Genomic DNA, 21,692 nt, shown 5'->3' with positions numbered 1-21,692 from the left:
AACTCAGATAGCAATGATAAATCCATTTCTGTTGAAACTAGACTAATGGATTCTACTGTCTGCAATTTAGATCCCCAACTGATACTCTCATGTGGTCAGCAAGAATGTCAGAACTTTTTGTTTAGTCACAAAAATATTAAAATTTGCATCTACTAGACAAGTGGCCACATGGAGTCAATTTTCTAATCTTTAATCCTTTACATCCACTTGGAGCTGCCAGCTCATCTATTATGTTCACCCACATTATTGACAAAATATATAAATCCCTAATATTACTGAAGATGTGGGGAAATAGATACCCTTCCTTGGAGAGGCACATGGTTAAGGACATATGTTTTGGTATCCGATTTACTAACCCATTATTTTGGTCAAGTTATTTTAGTTTCTAAATATTATGTAAAATGATGATAAAAATACCCATACTAAAGGGTCCTTTTAAGGAATAAGTTAATCAATCCATGATAAATATTTGAGAAGTTCTCTTGGGTACAATAAGCTTCCAATCAACATTGGCTATCATATCATATTTGGAGGACAATTTGGCTATATCTATCAAACTGTCTATATACTTTGGCTCAGCAATTGCATCTAATCTACAGAAATACATTTGCTGAAATGTTTATTAGTAGGGAAATAATTAAACAGATTATGCTGTACTATGCAGCCAATTAAAAGAATAAAGGAAATCTGTATGTTTTGTGTGGAAAGATCACCCATATGTTGTTTTACTTATTAAACAAATATTTATTGAGGACTTACTTTGTCCTTCCTGCTCCAGGTGCCTAAAGTTACAACTATTAAATTATGGCTTAATCTATGTAGTATGATCAATGAGTGCTAAACAATATTCTGCATCTGTGTATAAATGTATATTGGGCTGTGGTCCCCTCTGTCCTGGCAGTAGAGAGGTCGCAAGCTGGTTCTCCTCAGAGCACCTCCTATGGATGCTGGGGTTTGCTTTACCACATCAACTCTTCTTATGTAGCCTGGCTCCACTCTTCAGCTTAAAAGCCTACAAACAGCCTGGGCTTTGAAAAGGGCAAAGTTGTGGGGCATGAACAGCTATCATATCTGCTGGATAACTTGTGGCTGTCCTGGGCTGCTGCTTTTAGGGCAACCAGAAGAACAGCTAAAGTGTTTCTTGGTTCTGCTTCTTCAAATGGCTGCTGCACCCTGGGCAGATACTGCCTGGCCTCTTGCTGGCTCTCTGCTGCTCACAGAAAGGAAGGTGGATTCTCCTCTTCTATGGGTGTGGTTGCTTCCTCCTGTCTGTCATCCTGAGCCATATAAAAAATACCCCCGCCCCCACCTCATGTTCCTTCTATCACTTGACTTCCTATCTAGTCTCTGGTGCAGGAAATTGGACTTCATTCATTCTATTTCCAAACTACTGGTCATGCCATGAGCTTTAAGCACCAAATATTTCAGGGATTTGATTTTTATCCATAACATCAAAATTTTGGAACTGAAAATACTTTTCTTTCAGGTCATCAGAATCAAATGCTTTGGTCACGAGTAGCCTTAATCCTTAGGGTCCTTTTGTCTACGTAAAACTAAAAGAGTCAACAAATAAACAAGAATTACCCCCCAAAATTATCAATGGTTTGTCTTTGACAAATATTGAAGATAAACCATTCCAATTAATATACCACAATATTATTTCACCACACATAGAAGAAAATCTGGGAAACCTACCTGGCTGTTAGCAGGCTTTATCTCTGAGGAATGGAAGGAGATTGATAATGAAGTGAAACATTTTCTATTTTTATTCCAAAAACCTCTTTTAGTTTTTTTGAATTATTTACAGACATGTTTTAATGGTATCTTTTGTAATACAAACTAATGATAAAAACAATAGTGTTTTCTAAGCAGGTTACAGTGTTTGGAACTTGCACCATGGGTTGGGTGAAGGGGACCTATGCTTTTATCCTCTTTAACCTTCTTTTCTTTTCACTGTACTTCAACTTTAGGCTGCCCTTCTTCAATTGACTGACTCTTAGGATATCTCAGAGACCTTAACTCCTCAGAAAGTCTTTAGTTAGAAAATTTTTCCTTTGGCACCCCCCTCAGACCATAAGACTTAACAGGTAGCTTTGAAATGCTCTGTTATGTGTTGGTCTCCCTCTATCCCATGTGAACTTTTCAAGGATAGAAACTGTCCATTCATTCCTGTGTCTCCATATCCTATCACAGTTCCTGGTATGTGGAAGTGTTCAATACAGTGTTTATTTTAATTCTGTTCCTACATCTAAGTGAGAGAATTGCTGCACTGACATACTATAAAAATGTAAAAAAATACTAACATCAACTCAGCTTTTCCTACTAACTGACAGTTCTTTTTTCTCTATCTTCCATTTTTCACATTAATTGTTCCAACCTTCTTATACATTCCAAAGGTGAACTTATAAAGCTACCAGGAAGATTTAGACCATCCCTTCTTTTCTAATCCTAATCAATTCGGAGTCCCCCTGTAAAGACTAATCCCCTAACTCTGAGCCTCCTTCTATCTCCTCTTGAACCTAAATTTAATTTGTTCATTAATTACTACCACTTTCTGTTATCTCAGACATGGTTAACTTCAGCAGGATGATACATTTTTTTTTCACCACTTATTCAACTATTATTGAGTAACTACTATATGCCAAGCACTGTGCTAGATGTGAGGCTCCAGAGATGAGTAAGAAACCATCTTTGTCCTTGTATCAGTTAGGATCCCAGCAGGAAACAGATGGCACCTCAACTTGGGTCATTTGAGGATAATGTAGACAGAGTTAGGGAAATCACATGGGATAATGTAAGACTAGGAATAGTGGAGATCACCATCCATAGACCTGAAATGGGGGTTGTTGTTGGTGGTAGTGGGGGCATAGCTCCTGGAACATGGGAAGTAAAGGAGGAGTACCAGCATGTAGAGATGCTTTCTGAAAGGAGTGGCTTTTAGTCAAAAGCACAGTTAACAGATGGCAACCTAGCAAGGAGGGAGCTGGAGAATAAATACCTGAACCTCATTCTCATTACCCCTTCCAAGCAATTGCAAGTCAGTGGGAGGAGGAAGCCATTTGGTGCAATCTATACATCAGCTTCCTGGAGCAGAGATGAAGGAGAGGTATAGAGTGGATCTGGTATCCGGCAAGTCTCCTATAATACATTATGGGATGTAATGAAGTAGCTGTGTAAAGTACACTGAAGCAATTATTCTGAGTATTTTACCTGCATTATCTAAAAAATAAATAAATAAATAAATAAATAAATAAATCCTACAATATATAAGGTATTGGGGAGAAAGCTAGCCTCAAAGGATAAAATAAGCTTTTTGAAGAAAGTAAAATGGAAATGAGTCTTAGAGTAGGAGAGTGAGATGTCAGGCTAAGCTGGGTGTAAGGAGGGACAAAAGCAGAGATACAGAGGAATAAAAAACGTCATGTGTACCTGGGAACTCATGAAGTTCATTGTCATTGAAGTTTGGGGAAGGAGCACTGAGAAGAGACTGAAGAGGGAGGCTGGATGATGAAGAGCCCATTGAGATTTTATCCAATGGCTGCTGGGCAGCAAATGGACTTTTTTTAAATTTTTTATTTATTTTTTTTTTTAGAAAAGAGATATAATTTACATATAATATTAGATTAGTTTTAAGTGTATAACATAATGATTTGATATTTGTATATATTGTGAAATAATTAACACATTAAGTGTAGTTAGCATCCATACCATACATAGTTACAAATCTTTTTTTCTTGTGATGAGAACTTTTAAGTTCTACTTTTCTAACAACTTTCAGATATACAATATAGTCACCATGCTGTACATTATATCCCCATGACTTATTTATTTTATATCTGGAAGTTTGTACCTTTGACCACTGACACTCATTTTGCCCGCAGCCCGCACCCCCACTCTCACCCCCCTAACACCCTGCCTTTGCCAATCATCAATCTGTTATTAATTTTTATTAAAATGTTCTATTATTTTATGTTAATGGTTACTCATTTATTTCAGACCTTTGTATTATATTTAGCATGTCTCTATTGAAATAAGCCTAAATTTCTATGAAAATGAAAGCTTTTTTTTTTTTTTTTTTTTTTGCAGCCCTGATAAACTTAAATCCTGTTTATTTTACCCTTGTTAGCCTTTGAGTTTGACATGCTTGTGTTAGAGAATGGTGAATCCAACTGAGAGTTGCAGACTAAAGAGAAGAATGAAGGATTCAGTTGGGTCTGTGGGACATCCAAGTAAAAATGCTAAACAACAATAAAAATTTTGTTAAAAATAAAAGAAAATGCATAGCAAGTATAAGCTTACCTTGTTTTATTGTGTTTCACTTTATTGTGCTCCATGGATGTAGCATTTTTTACATATTGAAGGCAAGACCCTCCACACCAAAATGATTATGCCTTTGCTTTATTGGGAGACTCCCTTTATTGTGGTGGTCTGGAAATGAACCTGAAGTATTTCTTTTTTAAAAAATATATTTTGTTGATTTTTTTACAGAGAGGAAGGGAGAGAGATAGAGAGCTAGAAATGTCAATGAGAGCGAAACATCGACCAGCTGCCTCTTGCACACCCCCCACCGGGGATGTGCCCGCAACCAATGTACATGCTCCTGAACAGAATCAAACCTGGGACCTTTCAGTCCTCAGACCGACGCTCTACCACTGAGCCAAACTGGTTTTGGCGAACCTGAAGTATTTCTAATGTATGCTTGTAGTTGAAAAAAATGATCCTAAACTGTAGTGGGAGGTATAGGCAGAAGGAATAGACTTGGGACTGAAACAATAAGAGTAAACAATGGATTATTCAGTAATGGATTGAAGAGTGAGAAGATCTGAGGATTTCTTGTTGTTGTTGTTGTTGTTGTTAATCCTCACCCGAGGATATTTTCCCATTGATTTTTAGAGAGAGTGGAAGGGAGTGGAAGCGAGAGCAAGTCACTGATGTAAGAGAGACACATTGATGGGATGCCTCCCACACAGGGCTGGGAATTGAGCCTGCACCTGGAGGTACATGCCCTTGACAGGTAGGTGCCCTTGACAGGAATTGAACCTGCAACACTTCAGTCCACTGAACCAAAGCAGAGGGGGTTGGGACTTTCTTTTAAGGAAGAGTATGTGTGGTTGGACTGTAGCTGGGGAGAGATCCTGAAGAGAATCTGAAGAATCCAGAAAAACACTTTTTTTTTTAAAGAGTGGAATGTTTCAAGAAGCCTAATATTTGGACACCTTTACCTCTCTCCTTTCTTTTTGAAACTCTCTACTCTCTTGGCTTCTGTGAAATTGGTTTTATCCTAGTCTTTCTCGTTCTGCCCTTCCTATTCTCACAAGTTTTCCATCCATGCATACATAAAAAAAATTTAGAGAAGGACTAAGGGACAATTAAGATAGAGAGGAACTAAATAGGGAGGCAAGCAAATGTCAAGTATGACATTTGGGCCAAATGCTTTTGCCGCCTCGTTGTAGGCATTTTATGTTCCCTCGAGCTCCTGAGCGGAGGTTCCTGATTTTCTCACTCTTTCCTATTCTTCATTTGAGGAGACTTTAACAATTTAGGCACTTTCTTGAAGTTATCAAAATTTATCATCTTTCACATGTCGGAGTTACTTAAGGTGAAGAACTAGAACACAAGATACTGAGTCCGCAGGGCAAGTGTCTGGAGTCACTGGTTTGCAGGCCAAATGCCTCTGTGGAATCAGCATTTGGGCTTATCATTGAGATTATTGTTAACTGGTGGAATGTTATACTCCCCACAGCGCATGTAAGACAGAGCCCTCGCTTCAGAAATTCATTTCAGTAAGTAGCCATGTCTGCCTTCTGTTAATTTAACCTCCAATTCATTATGTGCTATGTTAGCACTGCTCTGGTGAAAATGGGTGTCATCCATGCTTATATAACTTCTGTTTGAGTGCTTTATACTCCAGCCATGCTTATTTGTGAGTCATAATTATGTCTGTGTTAAAACACTGCTGCAAGCTGTGTGTACCTGTGTGGGTGTTTTATGTAGGGGTGTAGTCTACAGCCTGGGAAGCCAAACCTGTTGGTGATGGAATTTTCATTTACCTAAGAGAATGATCTGAACACTTAGTAAAGATCAAGTTAATTTCAACTGGTTCTTTACACGTAAAATAAGGCTTGTTAGCAAAATAAAATGCCTTCCTCCTTCCCAGCTACTCCTGAGCTGGGAGGAGAATCAAAGAACTCCGAATTTCTCCAAAACTGGGTAGTAGAGTTAGCCTTCTTATCTGTCTACCTGGTAAACACCACAGGCTCCGGAGAGCGGTTGAACCTGTTTTGAGTAAAGAACTGAGGGAATATCATCATGGATAAGAGGGTAGATTCTGGATCCAGACCATCTTTTTACCTGTGTGGCCTAAGGTTAAAGCTTACTTATCTGTAAAATCGGGTGATAACAGTATCTACCTCTTCCAGTTGCAGTAAGGGTTAAAGGAGGAAGTACATGGGGATGGGTGAGTGTGGAAGAGGGCATAGAGGGGATAAACGGTGGTAGGGGAAAAAAGAAAAGAGTTTGTACCTAACACACCGTGGTGCTCTAATAGCTGTCATCTTTCTAAAGAGCTCAGTGCGGGTCCTAAAGCTGGAGCTGGTTCGCTCTGTGGAAATAAGTCCAAACCTGTAGATAATTTTTATAGGCGTGTAATTGAGACAATACTTATGACAACTTCAAGAGCTGCTTTTATGCATTTGGAATTAAGGAAGGAATTTAGGGAAGATTACAATGAAGGTGGGAGAAAGCAAGGCAGGGATTGGCTAGATAACAAGATGACGTGTTGTCTTCAGGGTGGTTTCACTTATTTCAAAGGTAGTTAACCTAGATACACAAAAACAATGGACAGGGCTTGCTTAAGGCAAAGAGAAACCTTTTAGTGGAAAACTTAGATACATGCCTGGGGACTGACTACCCTCAGAGACCTGCCCAGGTACACATTTTTGGTCAAATAACCCTAGGAGGCTACTTTTTGTTCACAACTCCTGAGTCAAGCAAAGGAATCACGGGCTGGGCCTGCTGCTTCCCTTTAACCCTTCCTCCTTATGGTAGTCTTCACCTGAAGGTCCTGATCACCTGGTGCTTCTGCCTCATCCTTGAAACTCTGGTAAGGACAGTTCTTTCGCTGGAGTTAAATTTCATGCAGGCTGCGGTGTGTTTGTCTTCTGTTAGACTCCGTTCCACCCACCCCCACTCCACCCCCAGCCCCGCAGGCGCTGGTGCCTCCTTGCCAGGGCTGATTCTTTTCATCTTGCTCTAGTTCCCTGTTTGCTCTGATGGTGTGGGTGACTTTGTGACTGCCTTCCCTCCTTATCTGAGGCCAGTTTGTTTTCCCCAAAGTGGTATAATTGGCAGGCTTGATGTTTCCTGTGTTGTTGGTTTTTTTGTGTGTGTGTGTGTGGTTTTTTGTGTGTCCTGTTTGGTGGAGGGGCTAGCTGAGGTTGTATGCACTCATCACTAAAATCTCTAAGCTCTGTGCTTATTTCTGAGAATTAATTTCACCTGGTGCACTCCATTCCCACAGGCTCGGATCCCTCTCGTATTCAGAGGGTAGCTTGCAGCTCTCCCAGCCCTGTGTCTCCATTGTCTTGTTTCACCCAGTTTTGCAGCCATTTGCAATCAGAAAGCAGAAAAGATAAGGATAACCTCATAGATCGGCTCTTTGGAGATTTCAGTATTGATGGGAATGCTTAGGATTTTATAACTTATGACAGGACGAGTTGGGACTGGCAGTCCTACCAAGAGGCTGCGTGCTTGGCTTCTGGTATCTTGTGTCCTTTCTGGACTACCTTTCTGATGTTTATGTTTGTAGAGTGTGTACTTTTCGCATCTGATTGCTGCTGGTGAATTTTTTAAAAACTTGCTTTTTAAAAATTATTATTATTTAGCTATGAGGCAGCTCTATTCCTCCATATTAATCCAAGTTGGATTTTTTCCCCTTTTAACATGAGTAAGTCCTTATTCTATATATAGTAGGGTTTTATTAGCCTGAAGTTAGTAGGCTATAACACATTTTTCTCTTTTCTGGCCTGGCTTTCAGACATAGATATAGATAGATATAGATATAGATATAGATATAGATATAGATATAGATATAGATATAGATATAGATATAGATATAGATATAGATATAGATACAGATACACACACACACACACACACACACACACACACACACACACACGAGGCCTGGTGCATGAAATTCGTGCACTGGGTTGAGGGGAGGGTGCCCCTCAGTTCAGCCTGCATCCCTCTCACAATCCGGGATTGTTGGCTCTTATCTGCTCCCCTGCTTGCCTGCCTGATTGCCCCTAACTGCTCCCCTGCCAGCCTGATTGCCCCCAACCGCCCTCCCCTGCTAGCCCAGTAACCCCCAATTGCCCTCCCTGCTGGCCTGTTCACTCCCAACTGCCCTCCCCTGCTGGCCTGGTCACCAACAACTACCCTCCCCTGCCAGCCAAGTTGTAATGGCCATCTTTGACTACATGGGGGAAGCCATCTTTGACCACATGGGGGGCAGTCATCTTGTGTGAGGGTCAATTTGCATATTACTCTTTATTATATAGGATAATTGATTTCAGAGAGGAAGGGAGAGGAGAGAGAGAATCACTGATGGCTGCCTCCTGCACACTCCCTTCTGGGGGTTGAGTCTGCAACCTGGGTATGTGCCTTGATCAGAATCAAACTGCAACCTTCTGGTGCACAGATGACACCCAACCAACTGTACCACACTGGCCAGGGCTTGATAGAGTTTTTTAATATGAAGGCAAATGTTCATATTTTAGTTTTAAAAGGTAAATTAGAATTATTATTGTATATAACATATAATCTAAAATATTTTTAATCTAATTTATTAAAAATTACATAATCCTGTCTGGTTTGGCTCATCACCAACCAACTGAAAGGTGGCAGATTCAATTCCTGGTCAGGGAACATATCTGGGTTTTGGAGTTGATCCCCAGTCAGGGTGCATATGTGAGGTAACTGATCAATATTTTTCTCTCTCTCTAAAATCAATTTAAAAATTGTATAGACAAAGGAAAAAAGGAAATATATCAAATACTAACAGTAGCCATCTTCAGATATGAGATTATCAGTACTAAAATTTTTTTCTTTATACTCTGCTATTCCAAAAATTCCTACAATTTGCATGTACTACTTATGTAATTAGAAACTTAAAAAAAATAATGCAATATATTTAAGGTATTGGAAAATAATAATGACTCTTAACCATTTTGTTTGATATATTCAACTGAGTAAATACTTGCTGACTTGATTAAAACTTTTATTTATATCACCAAACCCTCTGGACTCCAAAAGGAGGATAGACTAACTGAGCAGTAGCATATTTGACTGCATCTTTCTAAATCCAGTTTAGCCTTGTTCATGCCACTTTCCTCAGCCTGTCCCTCTATTTTTAGGATTGGGAGATCTCCTCTCCCCTCAGAGTAGTTGAGGTCTGTGCTTGACACAGGACATTTCCACCTTTCCTATCTGGTCAGTGAATAGAAGACAGGACCAAGAAGTTAAACCCCAGCCTCTTACCCCTCCACCTCTGCAATGAACTTTCATCTTCAGTATACATCCTTCTCTGCTACCCCATGCACACAAGTCCTTCCCTGCCCAGATCCCAAGATGCCTTTCTCAGGGCCTCAGGACGTCCTCTACTGCACCCTCCACTGGCACAGCTCCTCCTTCCAAGAGCTGCAAACTGTTATTTCTGGAGTCCCATCATTTGTCCCTCTTTTCTAGTCCCATGCCATATGCACATTTAACAGTGAGTTGATGAGGTTGGAAATAAATAAGCATAGGTATCTAGGCCCATCAGAGATCATCTCTGGAGACTGTCTGCCTGAAATCTGTAGCTTCCAATAGGACTTAGTTGGCTCTCTTTGCTTCTCTCTCAGTTTCCACCTAAGTCAAGTGTATTTTACAATTGGGTTCCAGTGGTACCCAACTTGTTCTTGACTCAGGTGCCCTTTGATGATGACTTATTCCATCTTTCTCTTCCTTAAGGTCTCTCAGGACCTGTCAATAAATTAACAGATTGATGTACCTTAAACATACCATATAGGAGCTACAGATGTAGCTTCCTTATATATACTAATAAAAGAGTAAGATGCAAATTATTGACCATACATTTGTGATGCCCACCAGCCAATCAGGAGTGAGCATGCAAATTAACCCAACAAGATGGCTGGACACTTGCGTTGCCACAAGCATTCTGCCCAACCCCTGCCACTCCGGGCCTCTGGTCATCATGGGAAGGCAGAAAGGTGGCTCTAGACCTGAGCAAAAAGGTGGCTCTGGCCAGAGCGAAGGTGGTGCTGCCAGCCAGGGGAAGAAAGGCCCAATCTTGCATGAATCTTTGTGCATCGGGCCTCTAGTATTCTATATAATATATTACTTTTTTAAAAAGACCTCTAACATTTAATCAGTTAATATATTCAGTAGGCAACACTTGAAATAAACTGGTTCCAATGCTACATGCTATTATTGGTATTATTTTCATAACAGTTTCCTGGTCAGACTCACTGATGATCATGCTCTAATATTAACATTCAGTTCCTTGGGGTAATTTTTAAAACAGTTTAAATAATCAAAACTATTCATATTTGGTTTTAGATCATGTAGAATGAATAATACTGGCTTTTTAGGTTAGCACAAAATGGTCTTCTGTGTGAGTTGCCAGGATCAGTTTACTTCCTGGTTTGTGTGATGTTATATGAACAGAGGATTAGGGAGAGGGACAAAATCTAGTTTAAAATAGAAATGGCAATGATTTATAATGCAAACTCTGACTAATATGGTTAAATCATTTGATCCTCTTAAAGGATTTGCAAATTGAGATTTTATTCTCAACCCAAATTCTACTACTAAATTGTTTGTAGATTCAAACAGAAAATGTCTCACCTTTACCACAATTTAGATTGGATTTATTTTGTGCTCTTGCCTATGAAGAGTTAAGTGGATATTTTTCAGTATTTTGACTTTTGCTTTTTTCAAGGTGGTGGTGATGATTAACAAGCTTCTTTAGAGAATGCAAGAGACATTGGTAACCAGCCTGAGCTGAGTGAACGTCTGTGAATGTTTATGAGTACACACACATAGTGTTAAGTGATCATTGGAACTTAAGCTGGTACACATGTGAACTCAGACACATTGGGATGTATGTGAGTCTTCTAGAGTTGAGCCTATGATAATGAGAATAGTGGCGCAATATCCTTTCTAGCCTTCCACCCACCATTTCACTCACTCCTAGTTATAGTACATGGTCTAATTATTTCTGGCTTCTTTCATGTGGTGACTTGGAGACCCCCAAGAAGGTAGGCACCCTTCTTAGCATTTTGGTCCTATGTTCTTCAGTCTGTGGTACTTTTTATATAATAGCCAGTCTAGGGATAGTATTCCCTGTTTCATTCCCCATTTAATAAATATTTGCTGAGCAATTGCCATGTGCCAAGAGATATGCCAGGTGCTAGGGATCCAATGTAAGACAGAATTTTGTCTTTAAAGAGTCTGTAGGCTCTTAAGGACCATGGAAAACATGCATAGCCCCTTTAGGAAACTAACCAAGATGACTCTGAAGACTGTTGAAATCTGAAGTCCACTTCCCACCTTCCACTTTCATAGTAATCATTAGTGCTATTCTCCAATATTTCTGGTTCTCTTCCTTCAGGACACTTGGTGGAGTTGCACTTTCCTCCTCTTTGAAGTTAAGTGGAGCCATAGGACTTGTTTTAGCCAATGGAATGTGAGTGGAGAGCCAACTAAGTATGCCACTTCTGAGTGAAAGTCTTTATGAGTGAGTGCATGATTTGTCATGGTAGTGACTGGCCATGTTTTGGAGAGTGAGATTCTATTAGCCTGGGCCCCCTGATAAGGGTCAGTTTAAGAAGAGCCACCTATTCTGAGCCTAGATAGACAATGATGTAAACATGAAAATAATTGTTGTTTTAAGTCACTGAAATTTGGGAGTGTTTGTTACCTCAGCATAACTTAGCCTTTCCTGAGAGATACAATATACATCTCCCAGATTTGGCAAGAGGTTTTGTGGCCCTGGTTCAGGCTATGTAGTCTGATTTAGAACTGTTGGTCCTGGATGACATATAACACTAAATTAATAAAGATAACATTAAGAAAAGTCACAGAGCTCACATATCCACACTTCACATCACATTCACTCTCAGCCTCCAACCATGCACCTCACCTCCCTAACCACAGATACACATCCAATTAAATTAAACACCCACACCATCCAGACATATTCTGCATAGATAACATGTTCCCCACCCCCCCAAAAAAACAACCCCATAAAGATAACATTGAACTTGGTCTAGCTGGAATTCCCAGAAGAAACAGTCTTTCACATCTGAGCAATTTCCTCTTAGCCTCAAAGTGGCTGCTTACCATGCCATAGAAGTCTTTGAAATAGTAAAACCCAAGGGAAGACCTACTTTGACAATAATATGTTCATATTTGGTGAAAGAAAAAGGATCACCCCTGAGAACCAGGATTAGAATTGTCTTTAAAAATGTTTATAAGAATTTATTTGAGCCAAACTGATGACATATGCCAAGGAGCAAGATCTCGTCTAGAATGGTCTTTAACAAAACAGCATGGAAAGATGGTGAACAAGCCGGCATGCCTACAGAGAGGCTATAAACTTGAAATCTCGGCTTCCCACTTAACTCTGCACTTAGAATCAATTGCTGAAGCCACTTGTGAGATTTATTTCAATAGGAAAAATTAAACAGAGCAAGCATTACCAGAGATTAAGACAACACAAAATAAAATAGCATGACTATCTTTTTCTTCAGTTATTAATTTGGCAAGATATTTTAAATGGAAATATAAATTACTACAACCTTTCTGCAGACCAATACGAGGGTATATATTATATATATATTAATAACCTTAAAATATGTATGCATGTTAAACTCTTCAATGATATTAGAATTTTTAGCATAGCTGCTTGGAATAAAGATTATATTCCCAACTTTCCCTGTAACTAGGAATGGGCACATGAAGAAGTGCTGGCCAATAGAATGAGAACAGAAGTAATGTTTAGCCCTGAAGGGGCAGAGGTGGTCTCTTGTTTCCCCCTTTCCTTATCCTGCTGCCTGGAATAGAGATGTACCTTTTTTTTTTTTTTTTTTTTTTTTTTTTTTTTTTTTAATCTTTATTGTTGTGATTATTACATATGTCCCCTTTTCATCTCCTCCATTGCCTGCCTCCACCCAGTTCCCACCTGCCCTAGACCTTTGCTACTTTATTGTCTGTGTTCATAAGTAATGCATATGCATATAAAATCTTTTTTTTTTTTTGGATGGAGCATGCTCCTATTCCATCTCCCTGCTCCAAAAATCCATTAATATATTGTCCTCAGATAGAGGATGTATCAGATTTTAAACAGAAAGAACAGATGATTACACTTAATCTTAGCCAAAAGGTGAAAAGCTATTTTTGTTTAATCTCTTCCCGTCCCCCTGTTTCCCTCTGAGAATTATCAGTGTGTTCCAATTCCATGCCTTTGATTATATTTTATTCACCAGTTTATTCTGTTCATTAGATTTCTTATTCATTTATTTTGATTTTTAGATTCAGTCCTTGATAGGTATGTATAATATTTGTTTCCATTTTTGTTGTTCATATTTTTTATCTTTTTTTCTTCTTAAAGAATACCCTTCAGCATTTCATATAATACTGGTTGGATGGTGTTGAACTCCTTTAGCTTTTTCTTGTCTGTGAAGCTCTTCATCTGACCTTCAATTCTACAGTAAATGATAGCTTTGCTGGGTAGAGTAATCTTGGTATTAAGTCCTTGCTATTCATCACTTTGACTACTTCTTGCCACTCCTTACCTGCATAGTTTCTGTTGAGAAATCAGCTGATAGTCGTATGGGCATTCCCTTGTGGGTAACTAATTTCTTTTCTCTTGCTGCTTTTATGATTCTCTCTTTGTTTTTAGCCTTTGGCATTTTAATTATGATGTGTCTTGGTGTAGTTTTCTTTAAGTTCCTCTTATTTGGGACTTTCTGTGCTTCTTGCACTCATAAGTCTATTTCTTTTACCTGGTAGGGGAACTTTTCTGTCATTATTTCTTCATAATTTTGCTCTTCTTCTGGTACCCCCATAATGTAAATGTTTGTATGCTTGAAGTTATCCCAGAGGCTCCTTACATTATCTTTATATTTTTGGATTCTTTTTTCTTTTTGCTCTTCTGGTTGGATGTTTTTGCTTCCCCGTATTTCAAATTGTTGATTTGCTTAGCAGAATCCTCTACTGTTGAATCCCTGTATATTATTCTTTATTTTAGTCAGTTTATGCTTAATTTCTGACTAGTCCTTTATTATTATTATTTTTTGGAGATTTATAGAAGATTCTTGAATAGCCTTATAATCATGGTTTTGAACTTTATATCCAGTAGTTTACTTTCTTTAATTTCTTTCATTTGTGACATGTTTCTTTTTCTCCACATTTTGGCTGCTTCCCTGTGTTTGTTTCTATTTATTGGGTAGACCTGCTATACCTCCTTGAGTTGGTAGAGTGGCCTTGTGTGGTAGGTGTTCAATAGGGCCCAGTGGCTCAACCTCCCTAGTCACTTGAGCTGGGAGCTCTTAATACACTGTTCGCACAGTCTTGTAGCTGAGACTTGACTGTTGTTGGTGCCACTGAGAAGAATTTACCTCCAGGCCAATTGGCTGTGAGAACCATCTGTGACTACAGTGGGAGAGCTGTGTGCAGGGGACAACCCTATGGAGCAGGACTTGTTTCAGTGGGGCTTTGGTGCTCACTGAGTCTGCCCCTTGAGTGTGTCACTTATGGATGTGTAGAGTTGTAATATGGTATGGTCTGACACTGACCACTGGGTTCACTGGCTCTTGGGTCTTCAGGGAGGTGCAAAGTCAGCCACTGCCTGGGGCCATCCAGAAGGAGCTATAGAAAGATATGCAGAATCCTTCTCTTTGTATCAGATTTGAAAGTGCCCAGATGAGTTAGCTACGAAGCAAGACAGGCTAGTACTAGTGTCAGATCTTGGGCTTTTTATTGATAGGTTTGGGGATCCCTTGTTTTAGAGATTTTAGCCTGAGCAAGAACTGGCCATTCATATGCAAAAGTTGCAGCACACAGCTTGGGTTGTAAATTGGATGAGATGGGGTCTTAGGGAATCTCCAGGACAGAACAAACAGAAATAGCTGCCAGTCAGTCCTGTGACCTGGGAGTTCCCAGCAGAAGAACAATGATCCCTGTGAGCACCTCTGTCTGGGACAAAGTTGCCCCCAAGTTCCTGCCCCAATTCCAGACAATCCAGTTCCTTCTCATATGTGTCTCTGTTCCTCATAACATTACCCTAGTGCTGGAGTTCAGAGGAAGCACGACCTCCTAAGTTCATTTTGTGGTTCCAGCTTTTTACGAGGAGCAGCTAGGTTTTTAGCAGCCTCTGTGTCACTGAGTCCTAATCTGCACCATTTTTTAGGGACTTCTTTTCCTGGTCTGGGGGTCTGGTGTGGGGCTGGGACTCCTTGGTCTGGGGGTCTGGTGTGGGGCTGTGACTCCTTGCTCCTCCAGGCAGCTTCTGCTGATATGATCTTCCTCCCAATTAAAAAAAAACTGGACCAGACCGATCTGCACTTCCACACCTCCTACCAGTCTCAGTGTGCTTTCTTCTTTACTTCTCTAGTTGTAGGACTTCCATTCAGCCAGCTTTTCAGTGGTTCTGGATGATGGTTGTTCTGTATTTTAATTTTAATTTTGACGTGGTTATGGGATGCACCTTGTGGTTCCCTGTCAAGCCCCACTGGGCAGGGGTTGCAATCTGAGATCCCCTGGCCTGTTGCCAGGGGGGGGGGGGGGCAGGGCCTGAAGCCCCCTGTCAAGCTCCACCTAGTGAGGTGTATGGCCTGAGGTACCCTGGCTTGGCACTGAGGCAGGGGGAGCAGCCTGAGGTCCCCTAGCCCAGAACCTTGAGGTTCCTCATCAAGTCCCGCTGGGTAGGAGGCACAGCCTGAGGTCCCCTGGCCTGGCACTGGGGTGGGGGGTGCAGCCTGAGGTCCCCCGGCCTGGTGCTGGGGCAGGGAGAGTAGCCTGAGGTCCCCCGGCCTGGTGCTGGGGCAGGGAGAGTAGCCTGAGGTCCCCTAGCCCAGCACCAGGATGGGAAGTGCACCTTGAGGCCCCCTGTCAAGCCCTGCTGGGTGGGGGGCTTGGCCTGATGTCCCCTATCAAGCTCCATGGGGGAAGGGGAGGGCATAGCCTCAGGTCCCTGCTGATTGCTGGTTAAGACTCCTTATGGGAACTTGGCCTCAGCTGTGGGTGCAGCCATCTTTGTGATGGAGTGATAGTTAATTAGCATATTCCCTCTGTATTTGATAGGATAATTGAAACTTTGTAGCCTTGAATGGAGGACTGGGCCAGCCAGGTTGTGCAGAAAGCTCGGCTTCCTCATTTCTAGGGAAATCCAAGCTTCCTTCTTGTTCCATTGCCACAGCCATCTTCGTTGATTAATCTGCATACTCGCTCCTGATTGGCTGATGGGTATGGCTTGTGTGTAGCAGAGTGATGATTAATTTGTACATTACTCTTTTATTAGATAGGATTATATTACTACGGCCTGGTGCATGAAATTCATGCACTAGGGGTGGGAGGTCCTTCAGCCCAACCTGCCCCCTCTCACATACTGGGACCCCTCAGGGGATGTCCTACTGATGGCTTAAGACACAGTCTGGCCTCCTCTTGTGGGAGGCAACCAGGCTGATCAGGGGAAAATACCAGCCCCATTACCCAACTGCTGCAGCCTCTGCCAGTCACCACAGCCACCAAGGTGTTTTCATCAACATGAACTGCAGTCCCTTCACCAAGAAAAAAATGACAACTTTCTTTGGGCCTTTTTAAGATGTGTCTTTCATAGGATATGCACTTCCTTCCTTCCTTCCTTCCTTCCTTCCTTCCTTCCTTCCTTCCTTCCTTCCTTCCTTCCTTTCCTCCCTTCCTTCCTTCCTTCCTTCCTTCCTTCCTTCCTTCCTTCCTTCCTTCCTTCCTTCCTTCCTTTCTTTCTTGTCTTTTTTTTATCCTCACCTGAGGATATTTTCCATTGACTTTTAGAGAATGTGGAAGAGAAAGGGAAAGACATAGAGAAACATCAAAGTGAAAGGAACACTTTGATTGGTTGCCTCCTGCATGAGCCCTGATCTGGGCCCCAGCCAGGGAGGAGCCTGCAACTTAGATACAGGCCCTTGATCAGAATCGCTGAGGTATTATCCACTGAGTCAAACAGGATATGACATTGTCAGCCCTCCAGCAGTGGACTTTCGTTTTTTTCTTCAGAAGTTTGGTGGAAAAACCCTAGATCACCTTTTTGGATTCTTATTACAAAGAATATTACCAGTGGCATACAGGAAGCTTAGCCAATGTGCAGTCAGAAAAGGTGTTTCCTCTATAGTTTATACCATTTGCGGGCTGGACCCTGCCCAAGCCTAAAGCCTCTGGCCAAAGCTTTAGGCCTGGGCAGGGGCCCTCCAGCTCCCTCTGATCACCGGCTCTGCCCTTGCCCAGGCCAGCCCTCTAGCAGAGGCTTTTGGCCTTGGGAGGGCAGGGGACCCCAGGCTCACTGTGATCACAGGTTCCACCCCTTGGGCAGGGCACCCCCAGCTCCCTGCAATCTAAGGCTCCGCTGCTGGTCAGGAGCAAACCCTCAGTTCCCTGCGATTGCAGGCTCCGCTCCTGCCCGCTCCTACTGATTGCAGTAATGATCCTGCCCAGGTTTTTGCTAGTCTATCTCCATTTATAATTAAAAAGAAACACTAAAATTTATTTTATCAATGGTTTCTGAGCCCAGTTAATAAAATATATTTAATCCTATCTAATAAAAGAGTAATATGCAAAGGCCCTTCTCAGGCTTCTCTGGACCCATGCGGCCTTATCTCACAGTGACCTGGGTGTGATGATGTTCCTGGGACACAGGTGCTGGGTGCCTATGTATGCAAATTAACCACCATCTTTTTTTGGGTTAATTTGCATACTCACTCTGATTGGCTATGAATGTAGTGAAGGTACAGTCAATTTACATGTTTGTCTATTATTAGATAAGATATTATTATATTATGTAATATATTATTTAAGCCACTGTATGTCACACGTGGACAAAAATATCCTAACTAATGCACCAGAATCCCTACTTTGGGGGATTTATCCTAAATCAGTAATTGAGGATATATGTAAAAATTTAGATAAAAATGAACATTACTTTTATGTGAAAGTTAAAAATTAGCTAATGGCTTAGTTAAAGACATTATAATTCATCTATACAATAAAATAGTATGAAGCCATTCAAAAATATATAAAAGAATTTATTTGTGTAGAAAAGCATTCATTAAAAAAAAAATGAACGTATAGGACAAGAAAATGGCCCCAGTGATTGAGCATCAACCTATGAACCAGGAGGTTATGGTTCAATTCTGAGTCAGGGCACATACTCAGGTTAAGTGCTTGGTCCTCAGTATGGCGAGGATCAAGCACATAAGGAGGCGGCCAATCAATGATTCTCTCTCATCATTGGTGTTTCTATCTTGTTCTCTCTCTCTTTCCTCTCTGAAATCAGTACTATATAAATATATATTTTTTAAAAAGACAAGGAATTGATTGCTAGTATGTGCTATCTCAGTTTTCTCCTTTCTCCTCCTGAAAAGAAGAATTCAAATTTTGCCCAGTAGGTTTCTTTTCCCCCCTCATTCTCTGTGAAAGGAACTGCCTTGTCATATGAAATCCTTTGAGCTATCCTGATGAGAATTGAAAGAAAAAGGCGGAGAAGTAGGAGAGGTACATTGTCTAGAGCTAGGAGCATATTTTCTGAAGGTTTTGAGAAGTGAGAGGTGAGCTGTTGTGTGTGGGAAAGTGGGTAGGAGATTAAAAGGTTTTGGTGGTGTATTTTTTTAGTATGCCTGTGGACCATATGCCTCTTCAAGATATTTGGGCTGAAATTATTTCAGGCTGCTACTATATGCAGGCATTGAACCATATGGTCTCTCTATCTTGGACATAGAAATGGTTTCTGATGATACATATCAAGTACCCAGGATTCTTACTGGCTTTTCCTCTGGTTGGATAGAAAGCCATTATTTGCTTTTTGGTTTTCTCTTGTCTCCCTCCATTTGTAATTAAAAAGAAACACTAAAATTTATTTTATCAGTGTTTCCTGAGCCCCGTTAATAAAAGTGGAGGCATAAATTCATGCTAGCCTTGGCTCACATAGAGGGAAGACCATGTGAAGACACAGTGAGAAGGTGATCTTCTACAAGCTAGCAGAAAGTCCTCAGAAAGATCCAACTCTGCTGATACTTTTATCTTGACTTTCAGCCTCCAGAACTGTGAGAAAATAAATTTCTGTTGTTTAAGCCACCCAGATAGAGAATTGCAGCTAAAAAGAGATAGCACAAACACAAGGAATTAGTGAAGAGTGTAGGCAAGGATAAAACAAACCTACAAGAGATGGTAAAGCAGCCTGGGCTAAGAAAGAGCAAGATGTTTCTACTACTAATAAGACAATAAAGCTACTCAATGATATGATCAACACAAATGAAGGAGTAAATCTAACAAAGACAAGATACAGGAAGTGAGAAATCAGGGAATCTAACATAGAGGAGAGGCAAGGAATCCAGGATGATGGTGAAAGGGAATCCTAGGATGACAGCTGTGTACCAGCCACAGAAGGCAAGAAGTCCAAACAGGACAAAACAGTAACAATTTCTTTAAGAAGATAGATGAAAAAGATGAACAATTGATTTGTCTAAACATATGAAGATAGTATTTATACATCTATCGATAGTAGAGTTTGGGATTGAATTAGCAATACATACATGAAAACCTATGCAAACAAAGTCAGTTATTAAATCAAGGAAATGAAAATGCTATATATAAGGGGGTTGGTTGGGTGAGAAAGGTGAAGGAATCAAGTAAAACAACCAACCAACCTCACAGACACAGTCAATAGTATGGTGATTACCAAGGGGAGAGGGGAGGGAGGGATGGAGCTAAGAGAGGGTAAAGGGGGGAGGGGAATAGTGATGCAAGGAGACTTCACTTTGGTTGGTGATGTATTATAGAATTTTACGCTTGAAACCTATATAATTTTATTAACCAGTCACACCAATGATTTCAATACAAACTAATCTAGCCTTTTTCCTAAGCATTGGGAGAGGTGAAGAAAGAGGAGGTAAGTTCATGCCTTCACTGTTCTTGACTCACAGCAACACACCCCAGTCTGCAAGAAATAACCATCTGCCTCCCCCAAGGCCCTGAGCCAGTTAGAGTCAAGTCAGGAGGAGCATGTCAGCAGCTCCCCGCTGACTCCGGGAGAGGATGAAGGAGCTTGGTAACAGTCTGCTGCTTTATCATACTTCTGGGGGAGACAGGACTTAGACATCCTATGGACATATATTGCATCTGTTTCTATCTAAAGGAATCCTCATTGTAGGTGGCCCATGCACCAACAGATCTATTGTTCCCATTCCTAGTGTTCATTCCTTTTTTACTATTTTTTTTTATTAGTTAAGGTATTACATGTGTCCTTATTCTCCCCTCATCTATGCCCTCACCCCCCTTGCTGTCTGAGTCCATTGGCCAGGCCTACATGCATGCATACAAGTCCTTTGGTTGATCTTCCCCCCTTACCCCCACCCTCCCCTACCTTCCCTGAAGTTTGACGTTCTGATGGATGTTTCTCTGTCTCTCAATCTGTTTTTGTTCATCAGCTTATGTTGTTCATTATTTTCCATAAATGAATGAAATCATGTGATGTTTATCTTCCTCTGCCTGGCTCATTTCACTTAGTGTAATGCTCTTCAGCTCCATCCATGTTGTTGCAAATGGTAAGAACTCCTTTTTTACTGCAGTGTAGTATTCCATGTGTAGATGTACCACAGTTTTTTAATCCACTCATCTGCTGATGGGCACTTAGTCTGTTTCAAAATCTTAGCTATGGTGAATTGTGCTGCTATGAACATTGGGGTGCATATATCCTTTCTGATTCATGTTTCTAGTTTCTTGGGATATATTCCTAGAAGTGGGATCACTGGGTCAAATGGGAGTTCCATTTTTAGTTTTTTGAGGAAACTACATACTGTTCTCCACAGTGGCTGCAACAGTCTGCATTCCCACCAGCAGTGCATGAGGGTTTCTTTTCCTCTGAATCCTTTCCAGCACTTGCCATTTGTTGACTCGTTGATGATAGCCATTCTGACAGGTGTGAGATGGTACCAAATTGTTGTTTTGATTTGCATCTCTTGTATGATTGTGACTTTGGGCAGATTTTCATATGTCTCTTGGCCTTCCTTTGTCTTCTTTCGAAAAGTATCTATTTAGGTCCGTTGCCCATTTTTTTATTGGGTTCTTTATCTTCCTTTTGTTAAGGTGTATGAGTTCTCTGTAAATGTTGCAGATTAAACCCTTATTGGTGATATCATTTGCAAATATGTTCTCACATGCAGTGGGCTTTCTTGTTGTTTTGTTGATGGTTTCCTTTGCTGCACAGAAGCTTTTTATTTTGATGTATTATAATCCCATTTGTTTATTTTTTCTTTAGTTACCATTGCCCTAGGAGCTGTATCGGTGAAGAAATTGCTTCGGCATATGTCTGAGATTTCACAGCCTGTGGATGCCTCTAGAATTTTTATGGTTTCCAGTCTTATGTTTAAGTCCTGTAT

General features: G+C 40.7%; 1 non-coding gene across 1 annotated transcript; it reads right to left on the bottom strand.

Annotated features, from left to right (window-relative positions):
- Positions 1 to 13,274: 13,274 nt before the first annotated feature.
- On the bottom strand, positions 13,275 to 13,459 carry LOC118724956. Its single transcript, XR_004989742.1, has one exon. It is a non-coding gene; the product is annotated as a U2 spliceosomal RNA (small nuclear RNA).
- Positions 13,460 to 21,692: the final 8,233 nt, after the last annotated feature.

This window comes from Pipistrellus kuhlii, unplaced genomic scaffold, assembly GCF_014108245.1.
Source record: "Pipistrellus kuhlii isolate mPipKuh1 unplaced genomic scaffold, mPipKuh1.p scaffold_m20_p_2, whole genome shotgun sequence".
NCBI lineage: Eukaryota > Metazoa > Chordata > Mammalia > Chiroptera > Vespertilionidae > Pipistrellus > Pipistrellus kuhlii.
Note: the sequence above shows the minus strand (reverse complement) of the source record. Positions and strands in the feature narration are given on the sequence as shown.